The sequence below is a fragment of the Marmota monax genome, unplaced genomic scaffold (assembly GCF_021218885.2).
Source record: "Marmota monax isolate L192 unplaced genomic scaffold, Marmota_monax_Labrador192_F-V1.1 WCK01_AAM20220418_F8-fsc00501, whole genome shotgun sequence".
NCBI classification, from domain to species: domain Eukaryota; kingdom Metazoa; phylum Chordata; class Mammalia; order Rodentia; family Sciuridae; genus Marmota; species Marmota monax.
The window spans coordinates 352,586-363,453 of record NW_026693328.1 but is presented as its reverse complement, the minus strand read 5'-3'; the positions used below and the strand labels follow the sequence as shown (position 1 = coordinate 363,453).

The 10,868-nt window shown below is 43.4% G+C and overlaps 1 long non-coding RNA gene across 1 annotated transcript; it reads right to left on the bottom strand.

Moving 5' to 3' along the window:
- Nucleotides 1–680: 680 nt before the first annotated feature.
- On the bottom strand, nucleotides 681–9,478 carry LOC124101009 (uncharacterized). Its single transcript, XR_006854500.2, has 3 exons — nucleotides 8,910–9,478; nucleotides 3,547–3,717; nucleotides 681–1,676 (listed from the first exon to the last, which is right to left on the bottom strand). It is a non-coding gene; the product is annotated as an uncharacterized LOC124101009 (long non-coding RNA).
- Nucleotides 9,479–10,868: the final 1,390 nt, after the last annotated feature.

The following is a 10,868-nucleotide window of genomic DNA, read 5'->3' as shown; positions in this document are numbered from 1 at the left end:
TAATGCCAGCGAGCCATTAAGTGTGGAGATTCCTTATTGGTTGACTGCTGTATCTAGTTTATGTTAATTAAGATAAGCTGTGTGGAATGTATATATACCCTTCCTGTCGTACAATAAATGGCTCCCACTCTTGCTCTATCAATCTACACAAGTTCCTCGACACCCTCCGGTTATTTTGCTTCAGCCAGGCTGCGGCAATCCATCAAAGTGGCAGGATACCATATCACAGGCATTCAACTGACCAGAATTTTAAAATTTGGTAGCATAAGCATTGACCCAGGGTATCAATCTCATTATTAGTGGGAATATAAATTGATCTAACCGCTCTGGAAAAATTAAACATCCACACACCATGCAATTTTGCAATTTCTCTAAGATATATACTGGCTTGTGTACCACTGGAGATACAATGAATGTGTTCACAGAAGAGCTATTATGATAGGGAAAGCCGACAAACAATTCATATGAATGCATGATGAAGAAGCTGAGATACAGCTACACAAAGAGCACTTCTCAGTAGTCAAATGGATAACTGCACGTACAACAACAGGGATGAGTTCCAGTTGTGTACATACTTACTACATAACACCAAGTGAAACACTCAAAATATTACGGTTTTTTTCTTAGCGTGTGTGTGTGTGTGTGTGTGTGTGTTTTCTATCCCAGTTTGGGATAGAATGTTCTATGGAAAAGCCCTTTGTGTGTCCCCTTCTCTTGCTCTGTCTTTGGGTGTGGACTTCCTAGATGTCAGTCAACCTGCTGACAGCAGACATCACAAAGCTAGATTCCACCCCATGAAACCTGACCCTTTGCCTCATTTGAATGGTTCTCTTCAATAAAAGGGTTCAGCACTTGCTCATTCTCTTTCTGTGGATCCTTAAGGTCAGAGGAGCCGTCACAGGACCCCAAAGATAAAGGTATCTCTGTCTCTTGTATAGTTATTTTGTGCAACCTAGTTCACCTGGAGTGACCCTGAGTGTTTTAGTAGTAAGGAATGTGACATTCATACACATACACACACACACACACACATATATATATATATATATAATTTACCATTAAATATGTGCTCTGAAACTATCTAAAAAGGAAATTAAAGGAAAAATGTCAGCAGATTCAGGACAGTGGTTCCTGGGTGGGAGAAGGCAGTGGATGGGATGGTTCTCTTACTCTTTTTTTGTGTGTGTACTGAGGATTTAACCCAGGGATGCTTTACCACCAAGCTATACCCCCATCCCTTTTTAAAAATTTTGAGACAGGGTCTAGATGAGTTGAATTTGCAATCCACCTGCCTCAGACTCCCAAGTCCTGGGATTACAGATGGGTGCCACTGCACTTAGCTGATTCTTATTTTCTTGTCAGGTGACAGATTTAGGATGATGGGTGTCAACAACCATAGAGGGATGAACAGAGACAGAATAGAGAGATGCAGATATTAGAAAGGGCCAAGACCACACATGAACCAATGATAAGACAAACTTTTTGTTATCATCAATGACTAGTCCAATTCTGCATACTTGAGGTTCAAAATAAAAAGCAATTTTAAGAGATGATTAAAAAAGATGAATTACTGGGCTGGGATTGTGGCTCAGCAGTAGAGCACTTACCTAGCACAGGTGGGTCATGGGTTCGATTCTCAGCACCACATAAAAATAAAGGCATTGTGTTGTGTCCATCTACAAAAAATTTTTTTAAAAAAGATTCTCTCTCTCTCAAAAAAAAAAGATGAATTACTGATTAAGACATTTAAAATATACAGAATTGCATTTATAAAACACAACAGATCATTAAGCAGGATACATCAAATTTTAATTCTTTAGGGACATCTCAAAGAAATGGAACTATACCTTCACCAGAATATTAAAATTTTAAAAAGTTCAAGCTGCCTAACCTCTTCTTGAATATACAGTAATAGTAAGGGAGATGCTCTTAAATTATTCATGGAATATTGAAGAAACTTGGAATTTCCTTCTAGTGTAAATCCATACTAATGAGGAGTGTTAGACCTTCAAAATTAAGCAGAGATAAGCACATAAATAGCTGTAAAACAAGATGCACCACAGGAAATTAGTACAAAGTAAATGAAAATATTCATGTAATAAGTTACTATGAAAAAATTACTTTCCTATTAAAAAACCCTAGCACTTTTATGGTTCAGATTCCTTGGCACTATGAAATGCATATTTTTTAATTAACAAAGTTTAAAATAAACAAAGATGACAGTAACATAGAAATGTCTCTTAAAAATTCTATTAGAGTGGATTCTATCTCCTTGAAGTTTCCTTAATAACAAAGCCAACAGAGAAACTGTATCAAGTTGGAAATGAAGCAAATTAAAAACCTTCACTACATCTTTAAAGAATATCTGAAATGACCATTAGCAAGTGTAGGGAAAATTTGATAGAAAAAATTCATAAAGCAATCCTTACCCAAAAAAGTAAGCCTGTGGAACGTTGGAAAAGAAGGATGGAAATTTTCCAAAAGACTCAGTGGGGAGCCCCCGCCCCCCTTTTCAGTGCCTGTCACAGTGTTGTCAAGGAGAGATGCTGCTGAGGTCCCTGGGGTTTTACTTTTGTCTTCTTTGGTCTAGTACACTGGAAAATGAATTCTAACGTGTTTGTTTTAAATGCAGTGATATGGAGATTTTTAACCTCCTTCTCTTTGTGCAAATGCTCTGTGATATGTACATTATAAGCATGCACATACAGACATATATGAGCAAACACTCATTCACCATGAAAACTATGTAGCACATTTAGAAACAAGGGAACATACTGAGGATGCTACCTGAGAAAGCATAACACAAAACAATACATATAGTTACAAAATATGTCTCTCTATCCTGGAAATAGAAGAGGCTAAAATACAAAAAGTTGCTGTGTTAGAGAAATAGGAGGGTTCAGAATGACTGTTATCTTTCAAAACAACTTTGATGGGATTGTATACCGTCATTTCAATATAAATTTGAAAAAAGTGTTTAGGAAAAAATAAAAACAAAAGTCATTCTCATTACCCACATGTTGAGGGAGTTGGATACAAAATTCTCTGCAGAATTTCTCAATATTCTAATTCCCCAATTCTACCCCTTACCTGTGGCTTTGCTTTGTGTGATTTTAGTTACCCATGGTTCAAAAAGATTATATGGAAAATTCCAAAAATAAACAATTAATAAATTTTAAACTGCACATCATTCTGAGTAGCACTATGAAATCTCATGATATCCTGTTTTGTCCTTCTAAGGAGGTACATCATACCATTATCCAGCGTATCTATGCTATCTATGTTATCCACCTGAAGTCACTTAGTAGCCATCTCAGTTGTGAGATCTGCTGTCCCAGTACTGCAGTGCGCCTACTGAGTTTAGTAGCACTCACTGTTTCAGGTATCACTGGGGGTCATGCACATCTCTCTTGTGGAGAAGGATGGACTGCACTATTTTTCCTCTGTTCAGCATTCTCATTTGCTTAAGAGAATGCTTTGAAATTTTTTCTGTAAAAATAAAACTCCCAAGCTCCCAATTAGTTGTCAATGATCTGCCTTTCTTACCAGCTTTGCATATCATGGAATCAAATAATTTAGAGATGATTGAGCCTCTTCCTCAGTTTGCACCATTTGCTGTAAGGAAAGCAGGGAATCACGCCGATGATGCTCTTGGCACGAGAGGTCTTCCATGTGTACACCATAATCAGGAGCTCCACGAAGCAGGTGTTCACATCCCTGTAACCCAGGCACAGAAAATCCCATTGAGGGGTGTGAGACTAAAGATTTCCTTCCTGACCTGGGGATGTAGCTCACTAGTAGAGCATGCTTAACATGCTTGAGGCCCTGGGTTCCATCCCCAACACCAAAATAATAACATTATTGTCTCCATGTTCCAAGACTAAGGTGCAAGTTGCAGAAACCAGTGATGTCTTCTCTTCTCATATCTCCATGAGCCCTCCCCACATTTCCTCTGAATTGATGACTCTAGTTTCTTTTTCCCCTGGAGACCAGTGTTGTTCAGCAGGAAAGAGGCAATGGGGATTAGAGTCAATTTTGGAGTATTTCTGGTGTGCAAAGTTCCTCTCTGACTAATGGCATAACACAGGCCGAATGCAGGGTGCAGATGCTCCTGGTGGTAGGCTCCCATGGAAGCTGTCTTCTGACATAGTACTGGTCTCAGAGATTTCTCAAAAATCTCTTACACACTACTCCCCACCCACTCCTGCTGCCTGGAAGATCTTGCTCCAACAACCCTCCCTCCCTGCTTGCACTATCATCTGTCACACTCCCCTGGCTCATACTCATCAGCTTGTAAATATTCAGATCCTTCTTCCATTAAAAACTACGATCCATAACCACCTTCTCTGAAGCCCCATCTCTTTGCTCCCCTTTGCAGTACATCTCAGGATAGGTGTCTACCCTCACTGTCTCTGACTCAGACATTCTCATTCTCTCCCAAACACATTCCAAAGAAGCTTTGGTCCCCAAAACTCTTCTTGTGATAATAGAAGCAAATGTGACTCCATTTTCTTTTATGACTTCATCCTGTAAAACAACCATGCCAAGTAGAAGGGTCATGACTGGGGCAAGATGTTCTTTTCCTTTTGCTATAGAAACCTTTAAGAACACAGAACTACCTAACGGGGCATTGTTTCTGTAACTAGGGTAATGGGGCTCTGTTTCTGTAAATGGGGTGATTGGGCTAACTGGGATTGGTTAGGTTTCCCACCGCTTGACTGCACTATCCCGCTTCTGTAACCTGGCTTGCTTGCATTGGCTAGACCCCCGAACATCCCTTTTGCGGTTTTCAGGCTTATAAGGAGCGCCCTTGCAATTGTTCGGGGCTGATCGGGGGAACAGCTTTATGTTCTGGTCAGTCGCCACCACTGTGCTTCAATAAAGGCTTGATTCGATTATAGGTGAGTAGTCTGGAAGTCAGTTTATGAAACCCCGGGTCGAAGCTTTAACTGTAACATTCTCACCAAGATCGATGGCCTCTAAGTGGTTAAATGCACCAGTCAACACTCAGTCCTATTTCTGGGCCCCTCAGCAGTATCTGCTGCAGCTGCTCACCCCTGTCCCTTCAGATGCTTAATGCAATCACTTCCAGGACACCCCTCTCTGGTCTCCCCATGCCTTCCTTGTTTCTTCTGCTGGTTTCCCTTTGCCTGACCTCCACCTAAGACTTTCATTTATCTTTTCCTGTCTCCCCTCATCCCTTGAGCTTCTCATCCGATTTCATGGCTTTGTAAATGTTGGTGACTCTCACATTCCTACCTCCAGCCATGCACCTCTGAACTCAGATCTGAAAGTCCCACAGGTGCTTGATGGTTCCACTGGAATGTGTATCAAGGCATCTCAGGACTTAACCTACCCTAAAAGAAACTGTTCTTTTTCCCAAAAATAAAAACCTACTTCACCAGAAAACCTGTGCCAGCTCAATTACTGGCAACACTCTTCCTCTGGGTAATTCAGGACAGAACTTCTTAGAGCTCTCTTCTTTTCCAGATGGTTTTTGCATCTCACAACTGCCCCTACATCTGGGTGATGTCACCCCATTAGATTATAATGGCCTGACCCTCCTGGAATATCCCTGAAGTCCATGCTCCATGCAGAGAAACCTGCCCTTCAAGTGAAGTTAGACGGCATAGGCCTCTGCTCAAGACCATGAGATAGCCTCCTCTTCTGCCCATGGCCAAAGCCCAAGGTCTCACAGTGGGCCACTAGCACCCTGGCACAGTACAGCCCTGGGAAGAGGAGAGTGGCACATGCTACCAAGACTTGGTGCCCTCATGCCCAGATCTACTGGGGACCATGAAGGTCCCTGCAGAAGAGGAAGCAAGGGCACCTGATAAAGGCCAGCCACAGCCACACTCTCTGTTTCTCATAGCATATACACTCTCCCTGATTTGGGAAGCAATGGCATTTCCTTGCCACTCCTCTTTCTGGAGCACATAAGAGTTTTGTGACACCATCCTGAGGAAGCAAAAATCAAGGCAGAGATATTAAAAGTCTAGATGAAAGTATGTGTGTTCCACAACTAAATTCTTGGGAAATTTGGCTTTTCTTCCCTTTCTTTGCTGTTTATCATATTTATTTTATACGTGTATGTGTATGTGTATGTATATACCTACATCTATTACTAAATTTGATAGGCATCAATTTTCAGACTCTGAGCTAAAAAATGATGCACTATCCGAACTGATTTCTAGACATTAAAAAATGTCTGAGGCCTCAGTTCCTGTGTTAAAAAGCAGGAACTCAGGGCTGGGGTTGTAGCTCAGTGGAAGAGTGCTTGCCTAGCATGGGTTCGATTCTCAGCACCACATATAAGTAAATAAAGTTCTATCAACAACTAAACAAATTTTTAAAAAGGAGAGAGAGAAACTCAGAAAATGTGGCATTAAAAAGTGGTTAAAATTTAGGGCTTATATCCCATCTTAGCAGGGGAAGGGGAAGACGACAAAGAACTCTTAAAAGAAATGACTTTTAGGAAAGATAAGCAGTCCCTCTAGAGAACGGACGGGGATAGGATATAGTTTTGTGACAATTAGTATGACTTCTTATCTTGGTGAGATTTCTTCTGTAGCCTCAAGATAGAAGTCAACCTCCCTGGTTGGAACTCCCAAACTCTAGGAAAGACATTTATGACATGTGAATTCTTTTGTGAAGTTTTGCTTTTATGCAGATAAGGAGAATTGAGAAAAAGTTCTCCTCCTTTATTTACTATTTCTCAAATGTCCTCAGATCAAAATAATCCCTATGCCATTGTGGGATATCTTCTATCCCTTATAGGGACAGGACTGGGTAGGACTAACAATGGCAGCTTCAAGCTGGAGGGACCTGCCACTCTCTAGCCACCTATAGCCCACTCTGCCTGGCAAAGCTGAGACATTTGGGGCCCCTGCTCCTTATCAGAGTTCGGAACGAATAACCTGGAGCCATCGCACCTCTCCCCTCCTACCCAGGACAGTGTGGTTGCTACAGGCTACCCCAGGGGGACCTTATTCTAGGGCAACTTAGCTGGAATGGGGGGCTACTATTGGGCTGGGAAGCCTAGGACTGAAGGACTAGCCAGGGATTTAAAAGAAAAAGGAAAAAATAATCATTCTGAGTGGAAAATTTCCATTCAGAGAGGTATCTAGGGACATCTGGGGACAAATGCACAGTAGAAAGCAGGTCTTCATGTGATCATCCTCTCTTCCACAATGGCTCTTCATTCAGAATGGCACAGAAACCCTCATTACACTGAATTCTGTACAACCAGCTTACACATCGCTGACCTCCACAATTTCTAGAACATATGTGTGTCAAATGTTACACTAGGTTGGGATATATGCTCTTTCAGTACAGTCTTTAATCTTCTTAGCTCCTTTACCTTATAAGTGGGGACCATGTTTAAATTATCTGCAATAAAGTCTTTAAGAAAATTCCCTTCCTATAGCCTGTTTTGTTTGTTTGTTTTTTGTTTCTTTGAGAAGCTAGAGTAGAAATGCTTCCCTGCAGGCCTTACACAATCCTGACTATGGACTATTAGGAACTTCATGGATTCTGTCATCATTTGAAGTGTCTATTCTAACACTTGATCTAAACTTTTATGACAACCCATTGAAGCAGGTAGGAGAATTAAGCCCAATTTAGAAATGGGGGAAGTTTACAGATGAACAAACTTAATGAAGGTTGCTTGGCATCTCAGCAGCAGACAGAATCTGGTCTCGGCTTAATTTCTAGGAACCGGTAGTATACAACACTAGTTGTACATCCCTGCTGAATTCCACCTACAGTGAGCAGAAATGGACAAATACCCAAATTTTGAAAAATGACTATTGCAAACATGCCTTGTTTAGAAGATACTTCTTATCAAATGCTAAAGAAGGAATACAAAACTTTGATGTAGTATTTCCAACTCTTGGAATTTACCCCAAGGAAACAAGGACAAAACTCTATGCTTAGTGATGGTAACTGCAAGATTTTTTTTTTTTAAGAGCAGAAATTCTGGATATATATGCGAAGGTTCCACACTGGGGTCATCAAGTACAATTGAGACTATACACTTAACATAATAAATATTCAATACTATATAAGCAAAGCTGGGTAACAAAGGTACAGACCAGGGCAGGGAAAGAATAAGGCCAAAAAAGGTATTCTTTTGCGGGGGTGGGGGGAAGGGTCAATAATGTATGTAAATTATTTTTATTTGGGTATTTAAATTCTTTTTAAAAAATTACAGCTCATGCTTCCTAATGCCCCAAAGTCCCATTCCACATTTCCATATTCGTTTACACACTCTAATCACCAAAATTGAGCCAACATTAAAATTAAAAAATAAATCCTTATCATCAATATACAATATTCGGGGGTAAAACAAGTAGAACAGTAGTTTAGAAAGCACATCTAGGCGCTCCCTCAACCTCTGCGGGGTTGAGTATGGAGTGGAATAAAACCACTCTTTTGTAGGAAAACGTCCACGACTAGCAAGACCAAGCAAATTAAAACTCAGGGCTGCGCGTACATTAGGGATGGGAGATGAGATCCCCTGCTGGCTGGGGACTTGCTTTCTGAAGGGCTCTGCCGCAGGTCCCACAATCAGAAATTGTCTCTCCCAGGCGCCTACAGCTGGCGGGGACCCCGGGGCCATGCGGTAGGTCCCGGTCCCCGCCAGCCCACTCAAGAAGGAAGGAGGGAGAGAGAGAGGGGCTCTCTGGGGGCGCGAGGCTGGAGTCTCCCTCGGTACCCGCGGCCTCCCCCGCGGGTCCCGGACCCTTCAAGCCGCGGCGCTTCCCACCGCGTGCACCTGCCGGTAACGCCAGAGCCCGCCAATCCCCACCGCCACTCGCCGCTGGCTCCCGCCCGCCTGCCTGCCCCCGACCCCAGTCCCACCCCCGGCCCCAGCCCCGGCCCCAGCCCTGGCCCCAGCCCCAACTCACCCTCCGCTGTGGGAGGAAGAAACCGCGGACCCCCGGGCGGCGTCTCTAGGACCAAATCGGTAGCTTCATCCCCAAAACGGCAACCGCCGCGCTTGAGAGGCCCGGATTTCGTGGGGCGGGGCCAGAGGACTCACGTGGCTCGGGCTTGGGGCGTGGCCTACCCGAGGGGAGGAGCGGATCTGAGGGTCCAGTCGGCAGGGGTGGGACCAGGTAGCGGGACTCGCGGGGAAGGAAATGAGAACAAGAGCCGGGACCTCACTCCAGGCGGCGGTGGCGCTCCCAGTGGTCCAGCACCGGGCCTGGGTGATGAGGAGGATCAGCAGGGCCTGGCCAGTGCGGAACCCGCGGGCCTCGCTAACAGGTCAAGGGTCGGGGCGGGGTGCGGCTCCCCCACCGGCCAGCCCAGCTCCTGTCATTCTCTCCAGCCGCGGGTTAAACGTCCCATGGCCCTGGGCTCGGCGGGCATCGGACCCCAGCCGCTGGGGAAACAAGGAGTATGCGGAGCTCATAAAAATTGTAATGCATTCCGCTGTTATATATATATTAAAAAAAAATCGGTGGACAAAGTGGTGCTGCACCGGCCCTTCTATCTGGCGATTGAAGGGTGCCTGTGTCTGACAGGCCATCACCTCATCTGTCCTCTCCTCATGACAACGCAGAGCAGCTGTGACTCCTCACAGCTCCTCCTTTCAAACATCCTCACTGTCGACAAGCGAATTGTTGGATCTCTGGGTTCCATCACCATAAAACATAAAGATTTTCCAATTATTTAGTTGCAAAGTCCTGGAATGGAGGAATGTTTAAATATAGCCAGTTCCACTGAGGCATTATCTACCTTGGACTCCGATGTACCCTTGGACTCCGATGTACCTTTCTTCTACGGGTCCACGTTTGAGGTGATACAAGAGGGCTGGCATTCCTTCCTTCCTTCTTGAGCAAGAGTTTGAATCCTATTCTTCAGCTACCAGTGAGTGAAGGCTAAGCTATGTCAATCAGCCCTTGTTATCCACCAGTTGTCATAGTGCCCAAATCCATTGATGATGAAACTTACAAAGGTAGCTACATTTCGACATGCAGGGTACTTTCCAGTATTCAGCTTTCTCGTTTTTAAAAATCGAATGGTAATTATATGAAATGGTTAGCCACTCACTGGCACAAATGGGGGAAGGTGCAAGGAAGAGGAGGTGATGGTTCATGCTACCTTCAGGGCAGAAAGCATGGCTACATCATTGATACTCAAGTCTAAATGTGACTCAGCAAGCAAGAGCCAAAGGAGGCGTTCCCCCTTGCTGTCCATATCTCCATGTAGTATGAAATGTCTTCGTTTTGAAAAAGAAAAAAAAAAAAACAGCCTCACTTTTTGATAGATCCTCAGAATTTTTTGTGTTGGTTTGGGCAGCTGACCTTTTTGTTTTCCCTTATTTTTATCTCAAGGCTACATATGAAAAAAGAGCCCTTTTCTTCTCAACTAATGGGATGATAAGGAGAATCATCTGGAGATTTCCTTGGTTGTTCTTTAGAAGCAACTTCCACTGCTTATGCTGATCAGCTTCAGGGCTTTCACGGATGGAAACTTGGAAGGGAGTTGTTGTTAGGCTTGATCGTGGGAAACTTGTGAGCCATCAGTTGACACCTGTCTTCTGATGAATACTTGATTTGTGAACCAGAGACAGTAATAGCCTAGTATTTCCAATTTCTTTTTCTTTCTCCTTTGAGACAGCAGTCATCACTGTTTTGACAAGTTTGTAGGTTTTATTTGGGGGGGAGGCAGTGCAGGATATTGAACTCAGGGGCATTCAACCCCTGAGCCACATCCCCAGCCCTATTTTGTATTTCATTTAGAGACAGAATCTTGCTGAGTTGCTTATTGCCTCACTTTTGCTGAGGCTGGCTTTGTACTCATCATTCTCCTGCCTCTGCCTTTCCAGCCAATAGAATTATAGACATGTTTGAGTTTTA